Source organism: Canis aureus, chromosome X (genome assembly GCF_053574225.1).
Source record: "Canis aureus isolate CA01 chromosome X, VMU_Caureus_v.1.0, whole genome shotgun sequence".
Lineage (NCBI taxonomy): Eukaryota > Metazoa > Chordata > Mammalia > Carnivora > Canidae > Canis > Canis aureus.
The window spans coordinates 55,566,200-55,579,230 of record NC_135649.1 but is presented as its reverse complement, the minus strand read 5'-3'; the positions used below and the strand labels follow the sequence as shown (position 1 = coordinate 55,579,230).

The 13,031-nt window shown below is 40.5% G+C and overlaps 1 protein-coding gene and 1 long non-coding RNA gene across 5 annotated transcripts in view; one reads left to right on the top strand and one right to left on the bottom strand.

Moving 5' to 3' along the window:
* LOC144309077 (uncharacterized) overlaps window positions 1-10,095 on the bottom strand; it is a 152,367-nt gene extending 142,272 nt beyond the window's left edge. The window contains exons 1-2 of one of the 2 annotated variants that reach the window (XR_013375201.1): window positions 9,718-10,095; window positions 3,284-3,422 (exon numbers count right to left, since the gene is read on the bottom strand). This is a non-coding gene — a long non-coding RNA (uncharacterized LOC144309077). Of the gene's footprint in view, window positions 1-3,283; window positions 3,423-9,470; window positions 9,656-9,717 lie in introns of those variants that run through there. The other variant, XR_013375202.1, reaches the window with a different exon arrangement.
* PCDH11X (protocadherin 11 X-linked) overlaps window positions 9,709-13,031 on the top strand; it is a 475,627-nt gene continuing 472,304 nt past the window's right edge. For all 3 annotated transcript variants that reach the window (XM_077890193.1, XM_077890191.1, XM_077890194.1), the window contains exon 1: window positions 9,709-10,044. The gene's annotated coding sequence lies outside the window, so the exon portion shown is untranslated. The remainder of the gene's footprint in view (window positions 10,045-13,031) is intronic.

Below are 13,031 nucleotides of genomic sequence, written 5' to 3'. Positions count from 1 at the left end.
AAAAATAACTGACAAATACAGTTTAATACTTTTAATATAAGTATAAAATTCTTGAGGTCCTTGACTTACTTTGAAGATATATATTTCATTGTTTATGTCACTAATTGATATACATTTTGAATACCACACAACATTTTTTTAAAATATTTTATTTATTTATTCATGACAGAGAGAGAGAGAGAGAGAGAGAGAGGCAGAGGGAAAAGCAGGCCCCATGCAGGAAGCCCGACGCAGGACTCGATCCCAGGTCTCCAGGATCACACCCCAGGCGGAAGGCAGCACTAAACCGCTGGGCCACCGGGGCTGCCCTCACACAACATTTCATATCAATGCATTTTTAAAGACTTTGTTTAATCATGAGACACACAGAGAGAGGCAAAGACATAGGTAGAGGGAGATGCAGGTTCCCTGCGAGGAGACTGATGTGGGACTCGATCCCAAGACTCCAGGGTTATGCCCTGAACTGAAGGCAGACACTCCACCACTGAGCCACCCAGGCATCCCCTTATAAATGCATTTTTAAAATATTACTGCCTTTTCAGAAATCCATTTAAGCTCCCCACCCCAAGTGATCCTAATTAAAAAGGGGCAATTTTAATAATTTATAGAACATTTGGAAACCTCTGTCATTTAACAAGTTTATGATAAAGTTAATTTCACATTTTTTGATATTTTATTGAAATTCTTCTATGATTGTTACATCCCTACATTTACTCTTGGAGAATAATTAATAATTTATGGGAGAGGAAGTATGGGTTTTAAGTAATTCAGTTGCACTGTCCAAAAAATATAAACATTTTGAATAACATATCATCACTTGTTATGATGAATTACAAAAGCCTTACCAACAAACCCTACCCACTTCAGCATTTTCCATAGAATAAATGGTCCAAGAATGTAATACATAAAATGTGAAGGTAGAATCATAAGTTATTTTGGTATTTATAGGACAGTTCTAAAAAGGCTGTCCTGTTGGGATCATGATGCTCAGCAAATCAGGTAATATTTCATTGACAATGAACCTAGGGCACCAGAGAAATGGACCATTGTAAACAAGTCAATGCTCCAATTAAGTATCAGAGCCTTTACACTGGTACTTGTAGTGAGTACTAGAGTGCCACTCAGAATATGAGGTAGGGACGCCTGGGTGGCTCAGCAGTTGAGCGTCTGGCTTCAGTCCAGGGCGTGATTCTGGAGTCCCAAGATCGAATCCCACATCAGGCTCCCTGCCTGGAGTCTGCTTCTCTCTCTGCCTGTGTCTCTGCCTCTCTCTCTCTGTGTCTCTCATGAATAAATAAATAAAATCTTAAAAAAAAGAATAAGGAGGTAGATGGCTAACTGTATAAATCAGATCAGTAGAATTGGAATTGCAGTAAAACTTGTATTTGCTCTATTCTTCTCAAAACACTGAATACTCGGTCTGAAAAGACATTGACTTTGAAAATTCATTAGACTTTTATTTTTTTAAGATTTTGTTCTTTTATTCATGAGAGGCATAGAGAGAGAGGCAAAGACATAGGCAGAGGGAGAAGTAGGTTCCCTGCAGGAAGCCCAACGCAGGACTTGGTCCCAGGACCCTGAGATCACCACCTGAGCCAAAGGCAGATGCTCAACTACTGAGCCACCCAGGTGCCCCTTCCTTTAGGTTAATAAAGGATTCTTTGATATGACAGGATTAGGATCAGTCTGAAGGTAAAGTTCCTTTAGTGTTTTGAACTTCAGTAACAGTACTAGAGAAGATGTAGCCTACCTATAATAACAACATTCACAGTAGAAGGAATCCAGAAAAATCCAGGAATAATATTTTATTTTCACTGCCAATGTTGTTACACTGTTTTTCCTTAAAATGAAAACACTCTATGCTCCAAACACTTTTCCTCTGCTATGTAGCCTCTCAAAAAAGACAAGCATAATACAACAGTAGTGTGCCAGATTGCATCTGTGGTTTCCCTTTCTTTAGAACTTAGTCAACAAAAAACAATTAATTGAAAAATTTAAGACTTTTTTTTTGCATGAAAGTAAAATGAATCACTGGTCTTCACCTTGTGTAAAAGAAAATCTAGGGATCCCTGGGTGGCGGAGCGGTTTGGCGCCTGCCTTTGACCCAGGGCGCGATCCTGGAGACCCGGGATCGAATCCCACGTCGGGCTCCCGGTGCATGGAGCCTGCTTCTCCCTCTGCCTGTGTCTCTGCCTCTCTCTCTCTCTCTGTGTGACTATCATAAAAAAAAAAAAAATTAAATTTCTAAAAAAAAAAAAAAATAAGAAAATCTAAAAGAAATAGTGGAGATCAGCTGTGTTTTGACAAATGAGAAGAAGCCTTGGTTTTTACATTTTATCCAAAGACAGAAACTGACATTCAGCTAAGTTTCAGTAATGATAAAATGAAAATGTCCGATCTTAAAACAGAAACTCTACGGTGATTATCTAAACACATGTCTAATCATTTAAAATGGGATATCTGCAGCCCCCTACTCAATAAAAACTGGCACAAATTAGCCATCTACTAAACACTATGTTGATTAAACCACAGTCACAGTTGTTAAAAAAAAAGTAAAGCAGTTTTCTACATTATTCAATGAAATACACAGTATATTTATTATCATGCATCCAAAAATATAATTGATTTCACAAACTATACAAAATTTCGATCTACTTAGCTGGTAGTCATCATACCTTACAACAGAAATAAAGAAGCTTAAAAATAAAGAAGGCTCAGAGTGGTATGATATTAGCCCAGGACTCTTTAAAAAAATATATTTTTATCAATCCCAGTATAGTGCTTTGGAGAAATTACATGGTTAGTTTCTTATGTGTGTGTATTTCCTAAATTTAGAGCAGTAGCTGACAACTATTTCCTGAGGAGATGACCACATAGGAGTTTTGGTAGAATAGGAAAAAAAATAAACCCAATCTCCATGTTAAAAGAAACAACAACAACAACAACAACAAATCTGCTTTCTTCAGCAACCAAAACCTCTTTGACTCTTTTATCTCACAAGCAACAACTGAATAACTGAAGCTAAAGCCTGTCCTAGGGAAACAAGGACAAAGACCATTAATAGCATTATGATCCTTCTGTGCTTTAAAAGACACATTTAAAAAATTAAAGAAGGCACATTTTTCCCTGATCCTGTGCTTCCATCACAACATAGGCAAATAACACAGAGATGAAAAGCCACATCCAGTACAGTTTGCAACTACTCATCTGTTGAGAAATGAAAGTATGGTAGAAGAAATGGGTTCTTCACTAGGAACAGCAACTTGAGGACAGCACCACATACCTTTACTCATTTAATTGCATTAATCACAGCTCAGTGCTTCAGCCAAAGTTCAGCTATACACATGAGGCCAAATTCCAAGGCTCCTATGAGAGAAATCAGCTGCAGTTCGTCCACAGCATGTGTGTATAGCTATTCAAGCCTAGAGAGAGAAAAAAAATTCATATGGCATGATTATTACCAAGCAATTGCCCCACCTGCGTTTAATTACAGAGGTTGTTGTAGTAGTTAGGAATTCCTATTGAAATCTTTCCTTCATTGAAAGCCGTTACTTGGGTACTTTTATTTCTTATCATCCCCTCTTTGGGCTTTGATAATTTTTTCTCAGAGTAGGGAATCATTTCAAACTTTTCCCAATTACTTGCCCAAACATTATAGCAAGCTTCTAATATTTTACTATTCTGGCAATGTTGTAAAGCTAGTCCCAGAACTTAAAAAAAAAAAAAAAAAAACCCTTCCAAATCATGTCCAGGAGGGAATGGAGAAATGTTAGTTTCATTTCACAGGTATGACCTTTACAAATTCTTATCATCTATATTGATGGAGAGACTTTATTCATCCTCTTTTTTTTTAAGATTTTATTTATTTATTCATGAGAGACACAGAGAGAGAGAGAGAGAGAGAGAGGCAGAGACATGCAGAGGGAGAAGCTGGCTTCCTGCAGGTAGGAACTGATGCGGAACTCGATTCCAGGTTCCTGATGTGGAACTCGATTCCAGGACCTCGGATCCGGACCTGAGCCAAAGGCAGATGCTCAACCACTGAGCCACCCAGGTGCCCTATTCATCCTCTTAAATTCTCAGTAACACCACCCTCTAGTGTCTCTAAGTTGAGCAATGCTTTTTGTAATCAGCTAGGTGTACCTAGTGTACATTAGAGTTCTAGAACTATCAGGTTTTCTCCCATTCCTGTATCTTTAGCTTTGGCAGAAATTCATTCACCCTCTGTATACCTGCACCAGTTTCAGCCTTATTTTCATTTGTGACTTGAAGGCCTCAACACTAGAAGTATACACCAATTAAATATAAAAGTGTGTAAATTATGATAGTAAAAAGGCTTGGAATTGAGAAAGTACTTTTAACTCTTCAAAGCACTTTTCATACACATTATCATTTTTATATGTCACAATATTGTTCCTCCTCCCAGCAGCACACATGTATGTTTGTTGCTTTTAGAGAGAGATAAGTGGAATGATTCACTTGGGATAAAAATAAATAAAAATACTTGCTGTGATGAATATCAGGTCTTGTATGGGAGTGTATAATCACTATATTTTACACCAGAAACTAATATAATAACACTATATGTTAACTAACTGAAATTCAAATAATAACTTTAAAATAAATTAATAAAAAATTAATTCTTAACTAAATTTTCTCCTTAGGTAGTGTCTAATCCACTAGAGTTTAAGTTTCTTTTATTTTTTAAATATTTATTTATTTATTTTAGAAGGAGAAATGGAAAGGAGCAAAGAGAGAGAGAGTCTTAAGCAGACTCCACACTGAGCAGGGAGCCCAACACGGGGCTCAGTCTCATAATCCTGAGATCACAACATTGAGATCACAACCTGAGCCAATACCAAGAGTCAGAGGCTTAACCAACTGCACCACCCAGGAGCCCCTAAGTTTCTTTTTTTTTTAAAGTACTTAACATCTTTATTTCCAAACATTTAGAGAGTGACAACTTTTTAACTTAATGTGAGGCACTGTGCTATGAATTTTAGGTGCATTATCTTATTTAAATATCACTATAATAATTTGAGGTAAATAAGGTCATTATCTACATCTTTTAGGTAATAAAACTGAATTGTTTTAGGATGGCTCATTCAGAAATATGTATAGGGACACCGAGGTGGCACAATCGGGTAAGCATCCAACTTTTGGTTTCCACTCAGATCCTGATCTCAGGGTCTTAAGACTGCACCCTGTGTTGGGCTCTGCACTCAGCATGGAGTCTGCTTAAGTTTCATTCTCTTTCTCCCTCTGTCTCTCTCCCATGTGCACACTCTCTCCCTGTCTCTCAAAAAATAAAAATAAAAATAAGTCTTAAAAAAAGGAAAACGTGTAATTCAAGCTACATATGTAATTTAAAATTTTCTAGCAGCTACATTAAAAATATTAAAAGCAAACAGGTGAAATTATTTTAATAACACAATTAACCAATTAGTCAAACTATTATTTCATCTTACAATTTATATAAAATATTAGTGATGTATTTCACATATATATGTGTGTATGCACATACACTAAATCTTCAAAATAGAGTGTGTATTTTATTACTTACAATGCATCCCAATATGGATAGTCACATTGCAAGTTCCCAATAGTCTCATGGCTAGTCTCTATCTTTTATACAATATAGGTCCAGATATTAATTTGCCCACAGTCACAGAGCTAAAAATTTCCAGAGCCAGAACTCCAAATTTGGTCTAAAACCACAGTTCTTTTCTGAATCACTGGGCATCACTGCCTCCTACTAATTGCAATTGTTGAAGATCATTAATATTAAATATGAAAAATATACAGAATGTAATTCATCCAGTATTACAGTTTGATGGCCACAAGCCCACCTACTTTCTCAATAACAATGATTATTTGTTTATTGTAACATTTATGTAAAACGTACAATGCAAGTTGTTATGGACAACACAAAGATGACTGGGATTTTATGCAAAATAACTATTACATGAAACAAAATATCCATTCTCATATATCTGCGTGACCTGTGCATTCTTTCTGAAGACAGAGTACATGAGAATTCAAATTACAGTCACATTGCTTGGTAAGAGATATTTCAATGCAGGGTGACTGAAATCTCAGAATATTTTCATCAATATTCATATCAATATCGTCAATTAATATCAAATATTATCAATTTCATATCAATGGTGGTTTTGTTAGGAGATGAAAATGAACATGAGTAGGGGCTACCACAATGCTCACCTCTTTGACTCTTTTTAAACTAGGTCTCCATGGCTGATCAACCCCTTTTTCACATTAACACCTTATTTCTCAGTTTTACTCAATTCTTACCAGCCTGAGAAACATCCTTATTCATTGAAGTATTTTAAAACTCTTCTCTGATCATTCTATAATTATATAATGGCTTCATAGTTTAATCTTCACAAATTATACAGATTTCCATGTTTATAGAGTACACATTGCCATAATTTCCCTTTTCTGATTTTAGCAGAACTCCAGATCAAGTTCCAAATTGGAACACTGAACGAACAAAATGCAATAAATGTCACCACTCTTTCATGGCATTTGCTCCAAAATCGAAATTTCTACAGTATCTTTTTAGCTTTTGAGGGCTTTTGTTAATTACATAGTTTTTAATGTAAAACAAATTCTGAAAATGTGTAGCCACACAATTGGAGGACCATATGCTGAAGGTCAGCATTGAACTGAAAATGACATGGGTTTGAATTTCCCAACTTTCCATACTTTATACTTATAGAACCTTGGACATTTTATCTGGTCTCTGTGAGTCTCTGTTTCCTCATTTGTTAATAAAAAAAGAAAATGAAACTAATAATAGCTATTTCACAGAATGTTTTGAGGATTAATAGGACAATGTATGTAATACTGATGGTGCAAAAAAGACATTCATTCACAATCAAGGAGTCCTTTTCTTTGTACTACAGAGTTGAGTCCCCATCAATCCTTTTAGAGTTAAAGCACCAAGAGGAAAACTTTGGCCACGTGCCCTGGCTTTTGGCTATTTCATCTGATGCCATCATCTGATAGAACACAGGAGAAGAGAAAATGGGAAACATTTTCATTATTTTCAGGTGTGGATTTCAGTCTAAACAACAAACTGCATTTCTCAGACCATTTTCTGATTCACTTAGTTCAACTGGTAGTCTCCTTGGTCTGTAAGTAATATTTCTCCTCTACAGAGATAATTTTCTATTGGACTGACATTTAAAACTAAATATTGTGCTATATATTGTAGCATAGTATAGATTAACTGTAAAGCAATCATGTAGCTGAATTTAGGAATTAATATACTCTCAGTGGACATCCAGAGTCTGTTACTCTTCAGCTCCATGGTCTTGCACAAAGTATCTGCCCTCTATGAATTTCAGTTTCAGGAACTGTAAAATGTGTATAACTATTAATCTCTTGATTCTGTCAGGATGATAACCAAATGCTTTGTAACAATCTGAATAGTTCTCTCCTCCTGCATTGAATTTAGATGGAAATTTTAAGAAATCAATTAGTTGGTACCAAAAGTGGATGTTATATTTTATATCTAAGGTCTCAGTATTCCATGTTCATAACTGCTATTAATTTATTTTTCTAAATAAGGGACTGTAATAAAAAATAAAAATGAGTTGAGTTGTAAAATATAAAAATAAAGTGGATGTTATAAATGATTATTAGTGCTCCCAGAGTGCCTCCATGGCATTGTCTCCACACTGTCCTGAATCAGTAAGCAATTTTATTTTCATTGAGTTCCTGCCATCCTCTAAGGCAGAGTATTATCCAGAAATGCAAACCCCAAGGGGTCAGAACTGCAACCATTTAACAGCTTCTGATTTAACCTTCAAGACATTTTCCTAATTACCAAGAAGAGGACAATGTATGTACTGGATACTGTGAATAATGAAGTCAGAGTGACAGGAGGAGTAAAATGTAATAGTAAATACTTCAGTATGTCCTCTTTCATGAAGATCACACTGAACTACGGTGCTCATGACACTCTCAGTTGTGGCGTCACAAGTAAAAATAAAAAGATAAATAAAAAGCAAAAGGAAAGTGATGTGAGGATTATTTGAACCAAGGTTTTTACCTTTAAATAATATCAGAAATTGGAAATAAGGCAGTTATGAAGATGGAAATGGACATACTAGGGAAAAAAAGTAATAAAGATCTGCCCTTCAATTGAAAAAAAAAAAAAAGCAAAACAAAAACAACCACCAAAAACTTTTCATGAAGAAGCTATTAGAGAAAATCAACTCATGATAATTAGCATTTTTCCCTTTCTTGATGTTCTACCCTATGCGGATGCACTCCTTCGTTCATTCAGTAGACAAAAATTAAAACGAATACTGTGCTCTTGGCATCCAAAAACATTATCTACTTTTTCTCTTTTTATTTCAGGAAAGAGTCTCTGCTTCAAAACAAAACAGAGCACTAGAAAGATAATTTTTCTCTCTTGGTTAGGTATGGAAAATGGATTTTTTTCCCTAAAAACCTATACCTTTCTGAGGAGGAACTTAGAAAATTCACCTGGTTCATTCATTCTCTGGCCTCTGGGTAAATTTAAGGACTCACACTTTGAAGTAAAAATCAGAGTAGACCGGCTGGGAAGGTTTTAATTGTTGCTCTGCTTTTAATCCCATGACTGGGACGGGGAAATTAGCTCTGTTTGGAGATACCCACGACCCCAGAGCCCTTAGCCAGCCATATTGCCCCTCCTTGCTTTAGCGTTTTTGAGAGAACTGCTACACCTTAGCCTGTCCTGGCGTCACTGACTAGGTAGCGGGAGCGCGCCTGCAAGCGTCAGTCTTGCGGGCTCAGGGCTGGGTTCCTCCCTCTCTTGCATCTTTCCTACCTTAGAAATGGTGCTGTCCACGCCCACAATGCTGCATAGTTCCAAGCATCAAAGCGCTGGACCTCACTAAAGCCACTCGGAGCCACCGACCTGCTAACTCTCCCATGTACTTATTGTCTGGGGTAGCCAAATGCTAGATCTCCCTCCCATCCCCCTCTCTGCCACCCTCAGGACATCAATCTGAAAAGCAAGCGAGGTACCAGAACTGGCTCACCATTGAGTGTGGTATGTGCAGACAGTCTCTTGGTTACAACTACGGTTTTACCTGGCTCATGTTCCTACTTCCACTAATTTGCCTTTAAGTACCCTTTGTATGAGAAACGGTGCTTCTGAATGCTTGTCCTCTAGCTGCAATCAGGGCCCTCATGGGGATCAGGAGAAAAGCACACAGAACAAAAATGAAATAAAACTTCTGTAAGATAATATAAATGAATTAAACTTAAAAGGAAGTTAAGACAGCAGCGAGTGGAGGACCGAGAGGAGCAACGAGTGCCCTAGTTTTTATCCTGCAAAACCCGCAGCCTGAAAGCAGTGCATTTTCCCCAGCAGCGGGTCCGACCTGGGAGCTAGCAGCCAGCACACATTCTGCAGCCTTCGCGAAGCAGCAAACAGTACTTCCTAAGCTTACCTCCTTCTCGCTCTCGCCCTTCTCTCCCAATTCCCGGTCAGCCGGGAGGGTCTGCTCCCGGAGTGGTAGGAGATGTGGGGTGCAGGAAGTGGGGACGTGAGGGGGGTACCCAGCAGTAGGTGCTGCGCCATCCCCTCCCAGCAGGCGGCCCGGGCCTTCGTTTACTTTTCCCCTCACCCTCGCCCTCCACTCATTCAACCCCCCTCTTTTCCCCCTTCTTCCCCACTCTTTAATCCCTCCCCCTTGCCTTTGAAAAGGGCTGGCTGGCCACTGGATCCTTGCAGTCGGCGAACCGTCCGGGAGGGAGGTGCAGTGAGCCTGAGTTCTTGCGGCCGCCCTCGTGGCAAAGCGGAAAGCAAGCTGAACTGAATGCGCCGAGTGACATTAGCAGCGGCGACACAGGCAGATCAGGAAGTCCCGGCATTCTGAACAGCCCCAGAGGCAGCCTCCACAACTCCAGCTGCTACAGGAACTGTGAGCTGTGGCGGTAGAGCTAGCTACAGCAATCGCAGTCTTGGTGGAGCTGGCGGAAGCCTTTTCTCTTTTTTACTACTGTAGAGGCTTCATTCACTGGGTAAGTATCGGGTCCAGGTGCCAGAACAAAGCGCGGCCCGTGAGGCGTGAGTACCGTACTTAGTACGCTGAGGCTTCCTGCTGCACATTCCTGGGGGCTTGACTACAACAAGAATGGTTTTGGAGACGCTTCTGGAGTCCTCCCAACCCCCTGGCCCCATCTGTTCCCTGGAGGTAAGATAAAGCAAACCCCAGGGGTGAGAGCAGGTAGAATATCTTTTGGCTTGACTTGGTTACTTTGCGAAAACTCTCACTTCTGTCAGAAAAGTGTCTACTTGTGAATTTCCCCGACATTGGCCCTGCAGAAAAAGGTCTTTCACTTTAACAGATATAGCCAGCTTCAGTGAGGCTGAGGGAAACTCTAATATCTGAGCAGGTGCTGAGAAAAGATCACACCCCGGACTCTGGCTAGCCCAGCGGAGCTGAGGGAGCTGTGCGTTTGTAATCTCTGAGGGCTTTGGGTTTGGATCCCAGCCAGACTGACTCTAACTCTTGGGGGCTCGACCTTTGGCGCAGAGTGAAGGAGAGTGCAGGGCGACACAGAGTGCGCAGAGTCCCCCAGGCCATTCTGCCTGGTGCTGGCCTCCCCGCCTTTCCTTCCCGCCCTACTTAAGGAGCTGTGGTCAGCCAGCAGCACTTGCTGAATATGGAGGTGGTAGGTGTGGAAAATTCTGCCTAGCTTTAAAAAAGAAATTTCTTATAATCGCGTAGCTGAAAAACAACATACATTCCTCACTTTAAAACATATATATTTTTTTCTAAGAGCGTAGCTGAACCTAAAATTGTCCCTCTTTCACTAAAGAAATGACTTTTAATCTTTTAGCCAAAAAAAACCCCATAAAACAAAAAACCCACAAAATAACAACAGCGACAAAAACAAAACCGCTTACCTAGCCCATAAATGAATGGCATTTATTAAGATAGAACCTAAAAACAGTTCATCTCTCCACAAAGGAATTATTTAAGCGGCGTAGCCATAAACAGCCCCATTTCTCGAAAATGAATGCCTAAATAAAGACATCATCAGAAAAGGTGACTTTTTAAAAGCATGTAACCGCAAATGGGTGCTTTTCCTTAGAGACTTTAGAAGAGCAGAGGCAGTCTGCCTTCGGTTGGAGACACACGATTTACATGAGTGCTTAGCCACTAATTAACTTCCTTTGGAAAAAAAAAAAAACCGGCGAGGTCCCTTTTCTAGAGTGTACGACGGGAACCACTTCCTTTCTTCCCCCAAAGAAATACTTAGAGTTCAACTGAAAATGGCCTCATCGTTTCCATATGAATTAATTCCAGGTTTTGCCACTTTGGCCGCCTTTGCGATTTTGGGTGCGAGGCGCCCGGCTGCATGTATAGAATGAGTGTTCCCAGGCTTCTGTAGGAGGGGTCTCCCATCTCCGAGTGGGGTGCCCTTCCAAAATATTGGCTGGGGGCGGGGAATCGAAACTTGCGCCACTGCGGCGCACACCCACAAAACAAAGACCTAAGAAGAAGAGAGGGGCTAGCACAAAAGAATAAATTAAATAGCAAGAACAAAACGAAAGCAAGTCCTTGTGTGCAAATATCTCATAATGACATTTATTTATTTATTTTGTATATTTTTTTATTGGAGTTTGATTTGCCAACATATAGCGAAACACCCGGTGCTCATCCTGTCAAGTGCCCCCCTCAGTGCCCATCACCCAATCACCCCAACCCCGGCCCACCTCCCTTTCCACCCCCTCTTGTTCGTTTCCCAGAGTTAGGGGTCTCTCATGTTCGAAGTAAGTCAATCGGAAAATGACAATCATGATGGCATTTAAACCTAGCACAGGAACTGTTTTTGTACCAAGGAAGGTATGGGGAAGAAAGTGATTAAAAACCGGGATAGGCTGGGAAGGGGGCCAAAAATATCGGAAGGAGGCGATGGTGTTGGAGGGGCTGCTTGCGTGCTGTTAAGCGCTGCAACAGGGAAACAACCTGAGGAGAGTGCAGAGAATTCTGAACACAGCCTAACACCTGAGAAGGTAGTGGAGCCTTAGGACCAAAGCGACTCTTCCTCCTCCCATAAAAGGTAAAAAAAAAAAAAAAAAAAAAAAAAAAAAAAAAAAAAAAAAAAAAAAGGTTACTTGCGGGGCACCCTTTTGAACTTGGTAAAGACTAAATGGAATTCCACTCTTAATCTTATTTGAAACAAACTCGCACAATCACAGCTGGAAATCTAAGCCTCAGGGCTGTCCTTCAGCCTGTGTATGTTGCAGGAGGTGGGGGTTTGACAGCAAGTAGAAGTGACATTATGTGTAGATCCCCTCCCCTTTCTCCCTTTGTCTGGTTCATCCGAGGAAGTGAGGACGCTGTGCGGGCGGTTTTGACGAATGAGCCAAGAGATAGAAGCGCTAAGGTCTAAAGATATCTTTCTCCCTCTACTAAATTAAGAATTGCCTCGCGCAGCTCGCACGGGCTAAGTCCAGCCACCGCTGCCATCGCGCTGCTTCTGCCAAGCGGCAAGGGAGCGTCTCCGTCGGCGAAGCCCGAGAACCTTTTTCTCCAGTCGTCTTCTGGGCAGCCCCTCCTTCTGGCAATGATGTCAGCCCTGGAGGGGCAAGGCCAAGAAGAAGCCAGGCGCGTGGTGGGTTCACCAGTGCTAGCAGCCCTGCTCCGCGCGCTCCCCGTGCGCAGCCGCATTGCTTCCTTTCGGCCTCCATCCCTACTCTAGCTCTCAGCCCCTCCTTCCAGTTTACCAGCTCCTCCGAGGCGCGCAGAGACCTGGGAGGCGGGAGAGACTACTGCGGGCTGGGCTGCAGCCAGCGCGTTGAACCTCGGGATCAAACACAAATTTAAGATCTCCTCTCACTCCTTTTCTCCTTTGCCTTCCCCTCTCCCCGGCCTCTCCCCCTTTCAGTTTACACCTTCACTATTAACTGTGAATTTACTTATTTAGGCATTGTAGAGGGCAAGTTCTTCGGATAAAATAATAATAGTTACCACTGTTAAATTTCCGCTGTTTTCTCT